General features: G+C 43.9%; 1 protein-coding gene and 1 long non-coding RNA gene across 5 annotated transcripts in view; one reads left to right on the plus strand and one right to left on the minus strand.

Annotated features, from left to right (window-relative positions):
• Positions 1-19,183, plus strand: part of LOC116431628 (uncharacterized) — a 209,440-nt gene that overhangs the window by 45,938 nt on the left and 144,319 nt on the right. For both annotated transcript variants that reach the window (XR_012999950.1, XR_012999951.1), the window contains one exon: positions 6,340-6,426. This is a non-coding gene — a long non-coding RNA (uncharacterized LOC116431628). The remainder of the gene's footprint in view (positions 1-6,339; positions 6,427-19,183) is intronic.
• Positions 1-19,183, minus strand: part of LOC116431623 (fibroblast growth factor receptor homolog 1) — a 78,306-nt gene that overhangs the window by 40,932 nt on the left and 18,191 nt on the right. The window contains exon 1 of one of the 3 annotated variants that reach the window (XM_031987340.2): positions 1,108-1,448. The exons of the other annotated variants lie outside the window; for them this stretch is intronic. The gene's annotated coding sequence lies outside the window, so the exon portion shown is untranslated. Of the gene's footprint in view, positions 1-1,107; positions 1,449-19,183 lie in introns of those variants that run through there. 3 annotated transcript variants of the gene reach the window in all.

Below are 19,183 nucleotides of genomic sequence, written 5' to 3' on the forward strand. Positions count from 1 at the left end.
TCCGTTCGGCGGAGCTGATCGCTTTATTAAATGAAATTTCATGTAACGACTGCATTAACCGAACACGTTTTCAGAATGAAAAGAATAAGATTCATATTTACAATAATGAAACCGAACGTCCCGTGCACGTATGCGTCGATTAAAATTTTTTTTTACTCGATCTCAAGTGGTCGATAGCTATCGTCCGCGTCGCCATCTTACTGTTTGTATCCGAAAAAAATCACTAGGACAGAGTGTCCGAGGCGTTTTACTCGGTTCTTACGGCCGGTTTACACGATAAGAAACACGATCAAGTGGCGCGATAGAAAAACGAGGGAGTGCCGTTGAATTAGAGTCGCACGCTTTTCACCGGAATCGACTCTGCCTAACTGTATAATCGATGAATCGCGACGCGGTACCGTAAGAAGTCTCAGGATTCTTGGATATAGTTTACTGATAACACGCTGGAAATTCGATTTGCGAGCATTATCCTGCTCCCGTTCAACCTGTTACTCCTCGAAGACGAGTTTGCATACTACACTTCGATACGCGATCGATTTCCGTGGTGACTTCGATGCGTGGGTAGGACGCGAGCGGATGATTCCTGCCGCGCGACCCGCAGGACGCTCGCGTTCAAGCGGCACGAATTATTTCGCCGCTATTAGCGTCTATGACTTCACGTGCAGATAACGATTGGGTAATCGAGTTCTAAAGCGACTTGTTAATTAAATCGTTGCTTGAATCGTTTAGTACACGTGATTTATTGTAGTTTCTCGTGATTCCAGTTTTCAATATTGAATCAATTTCTTTTTTAAATAAGAGCTATTGAATCTTTATCGAGCTTCTATTCCTTATTTCTTTATTGTAGTCTCTCGTGAGTTTTCTAATATTGAATCAATATTTCGAAAATAACCACTGAATTTCTAGCCAGTTTCTATTTCCCGATTTCCAACAAATAACTACAAAATATCAATTATAACGAAGCGCAGCTTGTTTGCGATAAACAGTGCACCCTCGAGTTTCATCTATCCCCAAAATCTCACTACACGATCCATTCACACAGAAACGAAGGAAACACTCTCGAACTGTCTCGAAACTGAACACTTGGAAAACAAGAAACATCCTTACCGTTCGATTATCGATCTCACTGCTCCATTCTATCCTTCCCCGTAGTTCCTTCCCTCCATCATGAATGAAAACTCACAGAAAACCAAGGAACCACCAATACCAGAGGAGTGTCAAAAATATTCTCCGAGTCACCACTTCGAGCACCGATTAGAATGTCTAAAAAATCTCCGAATGCGCGATGATGCTTCTTCTGTCCGATTCCGCGGCGGATCGATCAATCGAAAGGACACGTTCGACACGCGATACAGTCGAGAAGACACTAAACGCGACACACTGGACCCCCTCCCGAGGGACTCGCGACGCAAGCCGAACCGTGGGAGCGACGTTTCTTCGCCGGCGGCGCGTTTTCGTCTGACAGCCCAAGGCCCGCCGCGTGTCTCGGCGATTTCCGCGCACGCGCAACTCGAGGACCATCCCCCCGCCGCGCTCGCTCATTGGCTGGACGCTGCACGCGACTCGGTTCACGTGCACCCTGGCTACAAGCGAAACCGACACGACTACTGTATCGTACGCGATTTGCGAGGGTTGCCGCGGGGTCGCGGGGGTGTGCGAGTTTTTATTGGCCGCGCCGAAATCTCGCGTGCCTCGATTGCTTTTTGCATCGCCGCTGTGGGCGATCGTTGAGGAATTATTATCGTAAATCAGGTGGTTTGGAGTTTTGAGTTAGTTGGAGGATAGAGATGGAAAATGGGTGAGTAAATGAGACAGAGGAAAGAGGATTAGGTTGATGGAGATGGATAAGAGTGAAGTAGAGAGTTTTAAAAAGGCTGCATTGTTTGGAGGAATAGCGAAATTGTTAACCCTTTGCACTCGAGAGGTGACTCTCAGTCGCCATTTGATTTGACGCAGTAAAATTAGAAAATTTGATATTTAATATTGAACTATGTGTAACGCATCGGTGCGTGGAATATTGGGATAACATTGTTTCTTAATTTACTTGTGATTTCTCTTTGAATTCATTTGAGAAAACATCGGTTTTGTCTAGTTAGAAAATGTTAAGTATTTCTAACTAAATACGTCCGAGTGCAGAGGGTTAATTTTTGGTGTAAAATATTGTAAAAGCACATGAGAAATTGCTTATGCATTTGTTCTTGCAGAAGTGTCAATAAATTAAATTTCTTTGTTTCTTTAAATGTCCAGAATTTTTGTTAGAATTTGGAAAAGTGTACAGTGGTAAATTCGTTGTGTCGCAATTTTAATATGATCCGTACTGGAGGTATTTAAAAGTTTGAATGATTCGTTCGAGGAAACGATAAAGGAGAATCGACTATAAATAAACCGTGATGGTCGTAATATCAAGATTCTGCGAAGATGCACGATGCACTTCGTGTCGCAACGGGCGCCACCTACAAGCTCCGCGGTGTATCGATGTTTGTGTAACGCGATTACACGCGTCGCACGACCGACCAGTTTTATTGTCGGCTTGCGAAAGGTGCGAAGTGTCAATTCCTGGGCGCTGTTTAACAGCGTTGGCGTTCTTCTTGACCTAGCTGAACAATGCAGCGAATCGGTGAACGACCCGTTCCGTCTCTGAACCACGCAATTATCGGCCTGCAAAGAATACTTTCTTCCTCATTAATTTCCCACCGGATATGGACATTTCCTAGACTTCATTCTACTCCTCGTTTCAAGCGTACACTCCATATTTCCTATTTCTCCTTTGGAAAAAACGAATTAATTGCGATAACCAATAGAACCTCAATATAAACAAAATTTCTATTTCAAAAATCTTCTGAACTCTTGTAATATTCACATCGTTGTCAACTAAAATCAAAGCAGAAATAAGTTAGATGATCTAATTATAGCTAACGACCAGTATAATCGCCAAAAATATCTACCTCTCGACTTCGAATTTCGATAAAACGGACTATAACAATACGATTTGGCCACAAAAGAAGCTTCTACCGTTCCTATTACCATTTTTGGGATTGATAGTCATCAGCGATTCATCGTCGAGCATTCTTTCTACACAACAAACTCCATCTAACGGTCGTGCCATTTTTTTTCCAATTGTTCTCGAAGCGAACAGCACCGCCGAACGGGTTCCCGGAACCCGGCTGCATGAATTACAAAAACGACGACGCACGTGCGCCGTTTCCGGCGTTTGCGGCAAATCACGACCAACTTCCGCTCGGTGCATTCGGGCCCCAAGAAATGCGCGCGAGCGAGCGAGCGCTACTGACGACGACGATACATACGCCCGACACGGGACGTGCGTCGACGCACTTTTTTTCTGAATTACGTGAACGCATTCACAATGGCCCGCCGTGATCGCGTCGCGATAAGGGCGTGCGCCACCCGCGTTTCGAATCCTTTCTCCTCTTCGTCGCCTCGGATGACGATGACGGTTCCGTTTGAATGGATCAGATAAACCGCGCCGATGGCTGGGTTTGCTGCGCGTCGATTGGCGGCGGTTGCGACGCCGATACTTGGAATTGAAATTGTCGATTTAAAGAAGGTGGAAAACGGTGGATCGAGATACTTGTTAAATGATTCGGAAGATTGATTAACGTTAGAAGATTTGTTAGAGAATGGTTTTCGCTAGAAGATAGATTTGTGATCTTCTACGAAAGCTACTAAAACCATAGTAATTCTAGTAAATGAAAAACAGAGCTGAAAGCAGATTAAACAGCGTTAAAACGGGAAAAACTTCATAGAATGCGAGTTAATATTGTGAACGGCTTATAGAGCAGCCAATGTATTATACAATTTATTACGAGTACATGAAGAATTCTTTAGTTATGGGATACGGTTATTTTCATTGCTTTTTTTACTTGTACCTCATACATACAGCTCACTGATACGTGCAACTCGTTAATTCGATTATGTACTTCAGATAGGCGATGTATAATTTATCACGTGTAATTCAAGAATTTTTGAATATTTTATTGTTGTTGTATTATTTATAATTGAAATGGCAATAGTACGTATAATATATTATACTTTATGATTAATGAATACATGTATACGTATACACGTGTGTACTTTCCAATCGGACTTAATAATACGATAGCGATCGCACGCGTAGGTAACGATCTGGAGACTTCAATGCCTGGTAGCGACGTGCAGTAGAATGATCCTTGCCGCGTGTGTCATTCATCCTCCATCCATAAGCGGCACGAAATTTACTTTGCCACTCGATAAATTATTTACACCAATTATCTCTGTTTCATCAATGTTTCGTTTCAAACAACTATTGCTCTACATAAAACATTCACGTGAATTCAGAGTATCAAAAAAGATTCAACGTTAATGCCAGCGCAAAATAGAAATAACGAAGTGCATAACGCACGAGCAAGCTGCTGATGTTTATGCAGACATTAATTTTTATGGACAAACGTACAGCGACTGGAACGAAAAAATAAATAAACAGATAAAAACGTAGTTTATCGATGTTTTTCGATTATTCCGAAGCGACATTCGCCCCCCCAGACATTTACGTCCGCAGCGAATACACGAAAACCGCGGCGGAACCGCGAAATCCTCTTTTTCGTTCGACTCGCTCGCCAGAAACGCCCCTCTATCAACAGGTGCAACGATTCCGGCTATCTACCTGCATACCTAACAAGCGACAATTTACACACCGAGGGAACCCACCGAGAGAGCCGTCGTTCGATCGTCCTCTCCGCTCTTAAAATTAATTCAAACAAGCTCGCGTGAAACGAGCGCCGCGCCGGACCCACCGCGCGCGCGTTAACTACCAAATCGATTAGGGGGCCGGTGTTCACATTAGGGGGAAGGATATTTCGATATCTCCGCGGTGAAGTTACACCGGCGCGCCTCGGAGGCGAGCAATTCGAGATAAAAGGACCGGGGAAAGGACACGTGGTGGCGTCCGCTGTGCGTTATACGAGCCGGGCGAGAGGAAAAGGGAGAAGAACGAGGAGAGCTGGATGAGAAAGAGAGAAAACCAAAAGGAGAAGAGAAAGGAGGATCGAATGAGAGTCAGTTGAAATGGGAATGGTGGATAAGAGAGAAAAATTGGATGATAGAAGTGAGTTCGATGACAGAAGAAATAGAGAGAAAAGAATAGAGAGGAGTTATATGAGAAATAGAGTAACGAGAGAGAAAGAAATAGAGAAGAGTTGTATGAGAAATAGAGTAAAGAGGGGGAAAGAAACAGAAGGTTGTACGAGGGAAAAGGGAGAGGAAGAAATAGAGGCTTACACGAGGAAAAACGAAGGGAAAAAATAGAATTGCACGAGAAAAAGAGTGTAGGACAGAAAAAGAGGAACGGAGAAAAATCGGAGTATAATGAGAGAAGGAGAAAGAGGTAGGGAAGAGAATCGAAGGAGAGAGAAAGGAGAAGGAGGAGTATAATGAGAGAAAAAGAGGAAAACAGGGAGAGGAGCGAGTAGAGATTCATTAGAGGACTTCCTCCGCGACGGGAGAGAGCCGCGGGACACCGTGAATGATTTTCCAGTAATGGCGGACCCTTTACCAGTGTCTCGGAGCCGGTCCCTGTTCTCGGAACTTAACAAATTACACGCAGATGCAACGGTGAAATAATAGGCGCTTTGTGGAAAAATCGAAAGCCGACGGCGTGTCCGCGGCGGCTTTTATTGCCGCTGCGACGCCGCTTCGGGAGATTGTCCGAGGACTTTAGTGGCCGGCGAACACATAAAATTTTCGTAAAGGGCTCGTAAGAATTTCGATTGGACGCTCGTCGACGTTGGCGGCCGGCCGGGGGAGTTGAACTTTCTCGCGGGGTCAATGGCGAAACTAGACGGCCGTTCTGCTCAGTTTTGCATTTCGATTAGTTGACGAGATAATACTTGTCGAAACTTTAAGGTGCATGTATTAACCCCTTGCCTTACGATCTAGTTTCGTAGGTGCATTTCTTAGAACAATTTATCGTTAATAATGCACTAGTAACAGAAAACATTTTATGCTCTCTATGTATAGACTTAGAAACTATTGCTGACAAGAACGTTTCATTCGAACTTAATACAACTCAATGACATTTACCTTTGTTAAACCAGATTAGAAATCTTCGAGTCTGAGATATATCAAAGATAAATATCCTTTACTCTAATATTAATCTAATCGAAGGACTACCTTCACTTACTAAATTTCACACACATATATTTGAAATTCAAACGATTCCTCGTTAGAAAAGTAGCATCTCCGATAAAGTACAATTAACTCACATTATCAGTTACAAACTACCCTATTTAAACTTCTCCAAGATCGAATTCTTTGTTATACCTAACAGAAACATCTCCGTTTCAGTCGCAGCCATCAGAAGCCACAGGGTGAAACGGAGCTTTCTGAAAAATGGACCACGTCGAATTCCAGCGGTCAACGTCGATAATCGAGGTGAGTGGACCTATCGGGAAGAAACGCTTTAATCGTGACTTCACGGGTCGAGGGTTCGCCACGCGATAAACTGTCCGGCCGGTCAGCAAACGGTGGGCGTTCTATGCTAATCAACCGGAGCGTTCCGCTCCTCGAAGGATCGCCGCCGCCCGGAAAGCAAAAATCCCGCCACAATGGCCGGACACGATCGTGCTTTCACCGGCGGCGAGCATTATCTCTAGCCAAGATGAGAAACCCCCTTCGGTGCCGCGTGGTTCCGTTCCGCTACGCTCGCCTTGGACAATGTCCCTTTCTCTCTCGCTCCGTTACTTTCTTCGCGTTTTTACTCTGTCTGTTATCTGTTTTCTATTAGCCTGGTGTTCAGCGATCGGGCAGATCTCACGTGGAAGCGTTTTGGTGGCTTGCTTCGTTAGCTGAAGGGGTCTTGTTGCACTCGTTGGCAACGGAGTTTAGCGTTGTAACATTGTAACGATCGGTTTCAGGTTTTCCGTGCGCCGTTACCAGTGAAATTAGCGTCCGTTTAGGTTTCCTTTTGTTCTTTCGACATTGTACGTATCGAACTTTTGAAGATTCTCGACGCCAGAGTTATTGAACTTTCTAAATTTCCGAGCATTGGAATTATTGAACTTTCTAAACTTTTCGACACTTGAGTTATCGAACTACGAACGATTCTAAGTATCGATGTTATTAAACTTTCGACATTTCGGAATACTGTTGCACTATCAAAACGACCAGTTGCACTTTCCCATTTCCCACTCGAAACCACGAACCCCTTCACATCGGCTATTTTCTGCCTCAATTTCCACGCTCTCCGAACGAAGTTTAAAAGTTCATAGCAGATCGTTGCTCCCGTTCACCCTTATTGTCATCCTCATCGACGGCAACGCCGCTGATCGCCCAAGGAATCACGCTCTCCGCGAAGACACCACTTAGTTGCCGAGCTACTTATTTTCCGCCATTATCGCTGGAACAAAAGCCTGTTACGAGCGTCCTGGATCGCGTACGCGAAATCGTGCTCGTAGTATTAAATCACGTTTAATGCACGGCCGTGGATCGAGAGCGAGCGAAAGGGCAGGGGAGAGAGGGAGAAAGGAGGAGAGAGGCTGCGTTTGACAGGGTTAGAAAGATTGCCTCGACAAATGATCCGGCCAGGCTATCTCTCGCGGCGAGAGGCTACCAGCAACGTTCCGTTCCTCCGCTTGTAAACGGCTTGTCGCCCGCTGACAACAGTATTTGTCTTTGCAGCCTCGATCGGAGAGATTTATTCTTCGCCGGGTAGACGCGGACGAATGCATATATACGGTGTCCGAGTATGACTCGCCGTAATTGCTGGTGTCGTTGCTGGGGATTTATATGGTCCTCGTTCTTATTCGTTTCGCTTGGAAATTATTCAGTTTATTTTCTAAATGAAGGGATGATGTGGTTGTCCGAGAATGTTGAGGTTTTTGGGGTTGCAAGTTAAGAGTGGATTAATGCTAAGATATGGAGAAATTAGAAGATGTTAGGGTATGGTGAAGCAGTGAATTTTTTATTCGTTTCGGTTGGAAATTATTCAATTTATTTTCTGAATGAAGGGATGATATGGTTGTTGGAGAATGTTGATGGTTTTGGGGTTGCAAGTTGACAGTGGATTAATGCTAAGATATTAGGGTATGATGAAGTAGTGAATTTTTTATTCGTTTTGGTTGGAAATTTCAGGGGTGATTTTGCAGACAAAGGGATGAGATGATTGTTGGAGAATGTTGAGGGCTTTGGGGTTGCAAGTTGACAGTGGATTGATGCTAAGATATAGAGAAATTAGAAGATATTAGGGTATGGTGAAGCAGTGAATTTTTTATTTGTTCTGGTTGGAAATTTCAGGGGTGATTTTGTAAATGAAGGGATGAGGTGATTGTTGGAGAATGTTGAGGGTTTTGAGGGTGCGAATGAAGAATAATTTGGATTTTGTTAGAAGATTAATATAGACTAGTTTCTTGAAATCAGAGTAATATTGGATCATAGCTGCATTGTACGATGGCGGTAGACAGCAAGTATCACTGAAAAATTCGACGGAACTGGATGAAAATGGCGGCGTACAACAATAAACGAAAACTAGACGGAAATAGGTGTCAGTATAAATACAGCAAGTTAAAATAATCCAGGATAGATCGTAATGGATGACGCAAATGAGATTGAAGTCGCCGAGAATAGGCGGGAATCGGCGAAGATAGATCAAAGAGGATGGAAATAGATGACAATGAATGAAGATAGCAGGTGAAACCAACCGAGAAACCGAGGAGGATTTATGCAACCGTGAGAACACACACGAATAATCCCCGAAATCCTAATCTCAAGATACTCACTATAAATTACACTACAAAACCCCGCAAACAATTAAATCCTACCAAACAACACATCTCAATCCCCCCGAAAAACCCCAAAAAATCAAAACACAATGTCCCAAGAAATAAATTTCACAATATCCCGAAAAAAAAGAACGAAGTCCCTTCATCATCGAGTCGATTCAAAATTATCTACGATTCACACAAGAAAATACCGAGAGATCTTTCGAAAACAGGAATCCATTCATTTTCGAAAAAGGGAGCACACGGTTTCGGAGAAAGTTATTCGTCCGAAGAGTTGTCTAGCAAGAGTCGCAGCCTCGCTCGGCCCGTTCGCGTTGCTCTGTCCCGATCTCCCGACAATGAGCCGTAAAACCAGGCTTTTACATCAGAATGAACCCACATGTGACACAAGCGCGAGTCCTCTCGACGTAACGCCGGCACAATGACCGATTCACGGTCGTCCCGCCGCCGCGACAATACGCGCTTGTTTGCCGGGCCGCACAATGAACAAACGGCGATTCGATGGTCCAAGGCAGCTGCTCACGTGAGAAAATATTTCGGCGAGGACCTGCCCGACGCACGCTGCACCGGACACGCCGGAATCACGGATCGACCCGAGTTTCGCGGAAACATCGCGCATGCGGGCGGATGACTAATCTTATCAGCAAACAGTCTAGCTGGAAACCGTTCGTCCGAAGACTTTTATGGGAGTCGTTCGTCTTAGTAGATTCTAATTGTAGATCCGATAGAAATATGAGGTTGGATATTTTACAATCATTTTCGTTGTGGAATCATAGAATAAATCGACCGAGATCTATTAGTGGTTATTGAAATTTAAGGAATGTTCGATTTTCATGTGAAGATCGTAGAGTAATCGGTGAAGTTCCTAGAAATTGTTGGTGATCAATAGGCTAAGCCGAAATTCGTTCGAACTACGGGGATCTGGACGCAACGCGCAAATTTCACGGCAGACGCGCCGGATATTTTCGTCGGAGCGACGCAACTCGTGTGTCAAGGCGAAGGCGCGATTAGCTCAATTACGCTCGTGCGTCGCGCACCGAAAATATTCCGTGTTCCGATTCCCCAGACCCAGACGAACTTTTATTTCTCTTTCGAATCGAAATCCCCAGGTTCTCTTCGTGTGTTTCTAATATCGATCATACAATCTATCACGTCAACTCTAACTACACCCTGCAAAATGGACGTTTAACAGAATCCAACAATACAAATTCAAAAGAACCCAAATTTAAATCTATTGTCTACTAACAGCAATCCATAGATCAAGTGGGAATAAATTTAAATCTACTCTAGTAATCAATGCATCAAGCGGTAATACATTGAAATCTACAGTAACAATACTCAATAAATCACCAACTGGAAATGAATTTAAATCTATACTCCAGTAATAACCAACACAATAGCAAGTAGAAGTAAATCGAAATCAACAGACTAGTAACAGCAACCAACTGCTACATAGAAATAAATTTAAATCAATACTCTAATAACACCGATCAGCCATAATGATACAATAAACAAAATCGATAGTACAACCAGCGAATTCCCGAATAAGAATGAATAATTACCGCAATATCTGCGGACAGTCCTCGAGAGAAGCGTCTCCGCGATTGCTCAATAGAATTCGTGCCCAGACCTAGCGCAACGTTCCCCGTCGAAACCGAAAGCGCGTAGCTGGTCCGCGGATGAACCGTTAAGGCGGATACTCAATCCTGCACGCTCGTTTTTCGCGATTGAATCGCGTCGACGGTGCCCCGCGGTGCCTTTAACGAGGACACATGGGAACCGGTACGTCCTCGCGCGTCGCCTTTACTCATTCAACGGAGAAACCAGTTTTCATCGCGGTGGTCCGGCTGACACGGTCGATCGCGATGCAGATAAATAAGCCCTCGTTACCTCGGAGAAGGTGATGCCGGCGACGACCACGAAGACGACGAGCCACGCGGCCCGCGGACCGGCGAAATTCCTCATCGCATGGTCGGCCGGCCGCGCAGAAAACGAAAGTGAACGTTTATCGAACGCCCGACGCGACGCCGAGACACGCGAATTTAATCGAGCGTTTAACGCGCCGCTTAATCGAGACTGTCCGGGGCTCTGCGACTCTCCGCGTGTGAATGTCAATTGCCGCGTTAATGAATTACGCAGGCGTTTCGGTTGTTTCCTGGACAGCTGTTTTCGGCGATCTCTCTTTCGGGGGATTTATGCCGTCGTTTATCCAGTTGACGCGAATGTTCGAAGTTCTGACTTTGTTGGTAATGAAGGCTGTTGATGATTTAATATAAAGAGTATTAAAGGTCGGAGGATTGGATTTCGAAATTAGCGAAGCAATTTGTTCGAGCATAAGAGTTCGAGATTTGGGTCGTTAAGATTCACGGGATTTCTCAAAATGAGAATATTCAATGGTCTTTCTCCTATGGTGACCCGTGAATAACAGGAACATTAGCAGGCTTTCCGGTTAAGCGAGAGGGGATTCGAGTTCCTTATTAACCCTTAGGTTGAAATTTCATCCCTGACAATCCAGAGTGAAATCAATGTTGTCAATCATTCTACTACAAACGCAGTACTAAAATAACCGTCCGTAACCCTTCGTACGTTGACGAGAGTTTCGAGCGTTTTGTATGTTAATACTTATTCTGCAAATGGCGTTAGAAATAATCATTAATCATTTGGTATCGCACTCTGCTATTAACCAGCTATCGTTACTAAATATTGGTATCGACATCAATTCTTATTGTAACTGTTATCGAGCAATTTGGAAGCTTCGTTCATCGATCGTCAACGCGTCAATCTAATATCAAATAATTCCACACTGCATTCAAATAATTCAAATCTAAAGTCGTTCGCAACCAGATTCCCGAGTTCTCAATGAAACGACTGTCCGCGCCGCGAACGCGACGCTTTAACCATGAGAAATCGATCGATTTATCGATCTCGACGCGCCTCAGTCGATCGTATCGCTCACGCCGGCAATTATTCGTGCGGTCAGGTGCGCGGAAGATCTAAGAATGCTTTTCGATGCCTCGGTGGTTCGATCAATGGATCTCCCGGCCTGCCACACGGCAATCTCGCGAAGGGCAGCTCGTGTAGCGCGATAAGGCGAGCGTTGCGCTACTATTGGATCTTATCAATGGAAGCTGTACACGAGTAACTTTACGCGTTGCCGGCGATAACGCGGCGTTCCACATTGGGCGAGTGAAACGGAAGAAAAAGGAGGCGAGGAACGGGCCGGTCGAGAAAGGAGAAGGATCGGTCTTCGCCTTATCGCAATTATTCAGGTACAATTATCGTCACGTTTCTGGCTGACACTGGCGTTTAACCAAGAACGCGGACCGCTGCGCTGGATTGCTTCATTACAACCGGTTGATTTTTCGATCGGGGATAACGAAACCGTCTTATATTCTTTGGACCTCTGAGCTGGAATCTTTACGATCTCGACGCCCGGTCCTTTCGCGCTCCACTGGCTACAATGTTGAAATCTTGATGTCTGGGATTGATGAGGAATTGCCTGTTGCAATTGCTGGAGATTTGTCGAAGACTTTTACAGGGGGAAGATATATTTTATACTACAGGGAAGAAGAGATATTCAATAGCTTTATGTAATTTAAGGTTTCTGTCTGTTGGTCGATCGAAGACTACTTTCGTAGGAAATGTTTCCGTTTCTAATTGTAACTTTAGTCTTCCAAATTCTCTGAGATTCCCGAGATCAGTCTCCATAATTGTCTAATCCTCCAAATTCACGAAGCGTTGTGAAAACTAGAGATCTCCACGAGTTTTGAAGCTACCTCCCAAAAATGTCCCGAATTTGTATAACTCAAAAAATCTTCGATCCTATCTAAACTCTTGATATTCCCAAAAGTTCCTCCATATCGCTTCGAAAGCGTTTCTACGAGATCCATGATTTCTGAGGCGCTCAGTGCCAGTGAGATTAAAGGGGGGACGCGATTTTCCATTCACGAGGGATCATCGCAGTTAGCTTATCTGCGGAAGGACTCGGCGGATCGCGTATCGAGCGTCTGGCTCGATAAGAAGACCAAAGTCGGCGAGAGGATTTATCGTCGTGGAACACGTGGAATCCCCGGCGGAACGCGGATCCTGTTAACGAACAGCGGCGAGTGGTAGCGGCGAGGCGTGAACCCGCGATACAAATTGCCGATCCGCCGATACTCGAGTCGCGGAATGGACGGGGTGTAGGCTCGTGTTCCGTTCGATGTAAAAACGGAATCGGTCGTATATCACTCGGGTGACTCGGCATTCTTGCACGCTAAATCCCGCTAATAACCGAGGAATGTTGTTACCGGCAGCACTCGCGGGACACCGCGCGCTGAAAAATCGTCGGCTGAGATTACGGAGGAGGGAGGTGAAATAATAATAATATATAAGGAAATAAGAAAGAAGGCGAAGCATAAACAAAACAGAGAGACGCGTGAAAGAGAAAAGTAAAGAAGAGGTGAAAAGGAGAACGAGTAGAAGAAAGAAACAGCGGTAAGCTGATGAAGAGAGACAAAGAGGAAGATAAAGTTTACGAGGAAAAGTGAAAAAAGGGGGACAGAATTAGAGAAAGAAGAAATAGGAAGAAGCAATAAAGGAGAGGAAATGAGTAAGAGGGAGAAGAAACAGAGAGGAATGACAAAGAGGGAAACGAGTGAGAGAAAGAAGAAACAGGAGGAAGAGATAATAAAGAAGCGAAATAAAAGGTAAGAAAAAGGAGAAGCAGCGGCTCCGACCACTTTAAGCAGTAGCGATAATACGCCGAGCATGGCACGCTTTTACACAGCGAGCCACGCATTCCTCGTTATCCACGGATTGTTCTCTGAAACGATGAAACAACTGGCGGCACGCATTAATCATCATTAAAACGGAGTCAGTAGCGGCCGGGTCCGCGTCCCGGCTACCAAACAACGAGTACGCCCCGCGTCGTAGATCCTGCCACCTTAATCTCGATTGGCATCGAATAACATCCCATTGACTACCGACCGATACTTTTTTTCTTCGTACTTCCTGGCTACCCGTCTTCTTCTTGTTTCGCTTTTTCCCAGTGAAATACGGCCCGTCCGAGTGCGAGATTTTATCGTGCACCCCGGCAATGGAGGCGTCTCACACGGGCGAGCTTCTGGGAGGTTCTTTCAGAGATTCATCGTGGATTCTCGGTCGATCGAGTTTCGATCGGCGACCTAATTGATCAGCCCTACGGAAGACGCGCTCCCGAGACGCGGATTAATTTTAGCGTCGACGACGTTTATTTCTGGCTAGAAGGTGTGCCGCTGATAGCTTTCAGCTTATTTTATTAATAGAATTATCCAATCGACGGGAACTCTCTCGGAGGGATAAATGGTAATCAAGTAATAGGCTCCGGAGTCGAAAAATCATTCGGTGATCAGCGCGGATCAGCTTGATCCCCAAAGAAAGAAGTCAGCTTCAAAGGTATAATCAGAAGCAACGTCCGCGCGTTGAGAAAAATGGATTAACAAATGAAAAACGGCGAGATAATGTCTCCCCCTTTCGTCGGGCAGATACTTGCATACATATATCCGCCGATCGTAATTCACATGCCCCCGAAGGAAGCGGCGCGGAGGGTAGAAAAGGAAGAAAGAGAGAGGGAAGAATAGCGAAAGGCTACGGTCGAGGTGTCCGGGCGTTTGCGCAGGCAAAACGGACTCCCGCAATCTTTTCTAATTATCTCGTTCCAGTGCGTATTGCGAGCCGTAATCGGATATGCTAATGGGGAACAGGGAAACGTAACGATGTTACCTATCTTTTTATGTCGCCTCTGCGCACCCTTCAGGAACACCCTTCCATCTTTCTCCCTTTTTTCTCTTCTTCGTTCCTCCTCTCAGCTACCTCTATCTCTCTTCTTCTACTCTTCTCCCTCTCTCTTTCTCTATCTCATATTTCTCTTTTCCTCTCATTTCCTTCTATCTCTCGATCTGTTCATCAATTCCTCATTTCTCTATATCTATTTCTATTATTCCCCACTGTCTTTCATTTCTCTTTTCTCTTCATTTATCTCTATTCCTTCTCTACTCATTTATATTTCTGCCTTCTATCTACTCCTGCTCGTCCTCTTTATTTCTCCTCTACCTCTCTTTTCTCTTGCCCCCTTCTCCAGCTACCATGTTTCTCCTCGTCCTCTTTCTGCCCTCTATTTCTCCCTCTATTTCGATCCACATTTTTTCTCTCCCTTTCTCCTCGACTCCCTTCAACGATCTCCGACTCTGTCTCTCTCCGTTCCGCCTTTCTTTTTCCTTCTCTTCCCATAGTTCTCCTATGGCGAATCTAACTCGTGGGTCTCTCCCTCGTGTTCCAGCCGAGGCTTCTCTCCCGTGAGCAGCGGCTCGCGACCGCCGTTGGCCGTGATCGAAAGAACAACTCTTCACGGCGAAGTAATAACCGTATCCGTAAATAATAACCGTGCTCCCTCCGCTGCGCGCCGCGCCGCGCCGCGGCGGGGCTGTAATTAACCTTCGATGTGAAATATCGCCGCGTCACAGACGCCTTCGTTTTTCTGTTAATTAGAGCCCGTTTTGACGGACACACCACCTGACTACGTGGCTCCCCTGCCCCGTCCTTGCCGCGTGACATTAACGATCAGAGGCTCCTGGAAAAATTTCGTGCGGTCAAGATTTGTTGTTGATAAAGGGACACTGCCGCGAGGGGTGCCGGTTAATGGTGCTAATTGCGGAAGACAGTGGACGTCGTGACAGGATTTTTCCGGTCGTTCGCGGTTTGATTAAGAGTTCCATTTACTGGCATGACGAGTTAATTGAGCGGCTTGCTTTAATTGTGTTTTTTTAGGTTTGCTCGTGGTGTTTGAGACGTTTGATATGTTTGAGACGGTTGGAGAAGGCTTCGAGCATCGTTGGATCTTTGGGAAGTTAGGCTCTTGTACGGGATAGCGAGGTTGATGTGTTCGGAGAGAGCTTCGAGGATTTTTAAATTGGAACCTTGCGATTGTAATGTTTTCTAGGTTCAGACTTCTAGGATTTTCGAGTATTTGGTATAAGTTTCTGAGGGTCTGTGGATGTTGGAGATTCTTTAGATTTTGCGAATTTTTAGAATTGAGGTCTGTGGGAATTTGTTGGATGAATATTGAGATGTAATTTCTGGAGCCTTTTAGGTTTCTTTAGATACTCCAATTTTTTTCAACTTCCAAGACTTTCAAGGTTTCCAAGATTCCTCCGGGGTACAGTTCCCTCGATACCTCCAACATCCTCGACAGCCAATAAAGTCTGTAAAACTGTAGGATTTTTTCAAATATAATCCCCTTGAGAGGCTTAAAGAGGTCTGGTGTATCGGATTTCCTATTCCATACGCTTTGACCCATCATTAATCGAATCCAGATCAATCGACGCTTAAAACGGATTACATCGTTCCACGTTAAAGATATCGAAGATGCCAACATGCTCAAAGATCATTAGCCGATTTTATTTTAACAGATTAGGCTACTTGATATTTTAATTCCCGGAGAATTTCCATCGAAAATGATTCGTTTAGGACGTAATACCTCTGTCAATTACTTCCAGACCCATTTCTTTGCGGATGAAAAATTCCCTCAGTCTCTATTTTACCGCTAATCACTTGCATTAAGAGATGTCTTCCGCGAGCTGTACTTTTTGCTTTTCTTACAGTGGAAAGATTAAGTGCATTCCTCACTTCGTTTTCTATTTCTTGCGTATGCTGCATTTTACGCGCAGTGATTGATGAAATATTGCACATCAAACTCTTGAATTTCAACGTTCTGAATTAAACATTTTTTCAATTCAAGCTTCTCAGTTCTAAAGTTTTCAATTTCAAGCTTCTTAGTTCTAAACTTTTCAATTTCAAGTCCTTCAATCCTAAACTTTTAAATTTCAAGCCTTTCAATTTCAAGCTTGTCAGTTCTAAACTTTTAAATTTCAAACTTTTCAATTTCAAGCCTCTCAATTCCAAACTTTTCAATTTTAAGCCTTTCAATACTAAACTTTTCAATTTCAAGCTTCTCAGTTCTAAACTTTTCAATTTCAAGCCTTTCAATTCTGAACTTTTCAATTTCAAGCCTTTCAATTCCAAACTTTTCAATTTCACGCCTTTCAATTTCAAGCTTCCCAGTTCTAAACTTTTCAATTTCAAGCCTCTCAATTCCAACCTTTTCAATTTCAAGCTTCTCAATTTCTATCTTTCAAATTTCAAACTTTATGTATCAAACATTTCAACAGTAACCTTTCGAATGCCGAACTTCAAACATCAAGCGATCATAGCTAAACACTCAGTTATCTTCTACAGAATGAAAACAGCTTTACACAGAGTTCGAAGGTTAAGGTTTAACGCTTCTCGCGTCTCTGTTTGTATTCGCGTTTTGCTTCCGAGAACCCCTCGGACCGAGACCGATCCAGATCCTTTTGTCTTCCGCGCATGATCCAGCCACGCATCGTCGCGCGGTAATTGGCGGAATGAGCGCAACGAGGTCGAGTGATTGGCGAGGAGTCTCTCTCCTCTATGCGTGAGGAGAGAGACTCCTTCAGAGCCTTCTGCTTACGGCCGATGCTCGGTAATTACCTTACGATTCCGTTGTTCGTTCCGTGAATTGACCCTCGGGGGAACAGTCGTTCAGGGTCGCCACGATTATTGCACCGTTTCGCGGTTGCACCCGACAGGTACCCTTTTTCTAGCTCTCGGTAAACATTAATCAAACGTTTGACCGTCGAACTGAGTTTACAAATTGAATTTCTGATAGAACTGACGGTGAAAAACGAATCGAGAAGAAGAAATTCATTTTGAGAGTAGAACTGAAATATTAACACGTTCCGTGCCACGGAAATTTCGGTCGTATTTTCCTTGTGAACTGTATTGATTTTTTCAATAAAATATTAAGTTATATTCAAGATTTTTTTTAACCCTTCGCACTCGAAAAGTGACTCTCAGTTACCACTTGATTTGATACAGTAAAACTATGAAGTTGAATGTTTAGTATTTTAAATGAAACTATGTATTGCAATGTGAAATATTTCAATAAAATAAATTTGTTGCTTAATTTATCTGTGAACTACCGTTAAATTAGTTTCAAACAATGTCTTTATCTCATCAGAAAATGTTCAAATATTTCTACTTGAGAACTTCCGAGTGCAAAGGGTTAATTTTATATATTTTGATGAAATATATAATAATTAAATAAAAATTAACGTGTACCACATGTGGTGGTACTGAACGTGTTAAACAAAAGTTGAATGCAAGCATAATTACATATGCTTCGAATTTTCATCGCAGTTCAATAACATTTCAATTCTATTTTCAGAGAATATCTATTTCAATTCTATTACGTTCGAACGAAAATAGATACACCGTGAAAATAAAATGGAAATGCTACTGAACCGCAATGAAAATTCGAAGCACATATAATTACACGAAAATACAATTGAAATAAAACTACGTTATTATTTCACCTCGCTGTTTGATCCATTAAAATTATTGCCAGCAGAAGTAATGATAGGTTTTATACGATTAAATTTCTTGTGCAACTCGTGAAACGCGGAATTCGTTTGTTGAACCGTCTCCATCGGTCGGGAAGACGGAAAACAAGACTCGGCTTCTCTCTCCACTTCGCTTCGAGCCGGCAACGCGGCGCATAAAGTCCGGCTGTCTATATTTTATAATCTAATTAGAAATTGTAATGCGGCGTCCGAGTTTTATGCGCGCCCGCCGTTGGGCGAATCGCGAGCGTATGAAAAAAATCCTTTAACGGAGTGTAAACTGCTGCCTTTACATCATCCGTTTCGGTTTTCTTTCGGCTGGATGAAACGAGGCCGGACCGGAAACAATTTTCAGTTTGATTTCTGTTTATAAATTTATGCGCGAACGATTTGCATAAACATCCTGCGGTCTAATTGCACGTTGCCCGATGCTGCTGCTGCTGCTGCTGCTGCTGCTTCGTACGCTCGCGACGCGTGGATGAACGCCGACGTGAAAAATTTTCAGCGAAAATTAACAAGTTTCGCGTTTCACCTTGAATTAGCACACTGTTCTCTCGGTTGCTGAATTAATAGGCGAAGAGCAGACGTTTCCAGGGAAATGTTTAATCCTGCGACAGATTAATAAACGTCTCGGCCCGTCGTCGATTTATATTAATAAACGGCGATGAGAGTGATATGCAAATGCGCTGAATTTAATGAACTGAGGACCCTAATGGTTTCTAATGCGCTCGTTGTTTTACCTTCGATGAAAATGAAGTTGAGGTTGATTAATGTTTATTAAATACGTGTTCCATCCGATCAATGTATAAAATTCACTCGTTGGTAATTTGCCGATTTAATGAGCTTATTTCCTTTGGAGTATGAGTTAAGGGCGCCAGGGGCTGAAGGGACTTAAATATTCATGAGTGTATCGGTAATTTGTCAGAATCATGGGAAGTTTGAATATCAATACAAATTAATCTGTTCGGCGACAGT

The sequence above is a fragment of the Nomia melanderi genome, chromosome 13, assembly GCF_051020985.1.
Source record: "Nomia melanderi isolate GNS246 chromosome 13, iyNomMela1, whole genome shotgun sequence".
In the NCBI taxonomy this organism is placed as follows: domain Eukaryota; kingdom Metazoa; phylum Arthropoda; class Insecta; order Hymenoptera; family Halictidae; genus Nomia; species Nomia melanderi.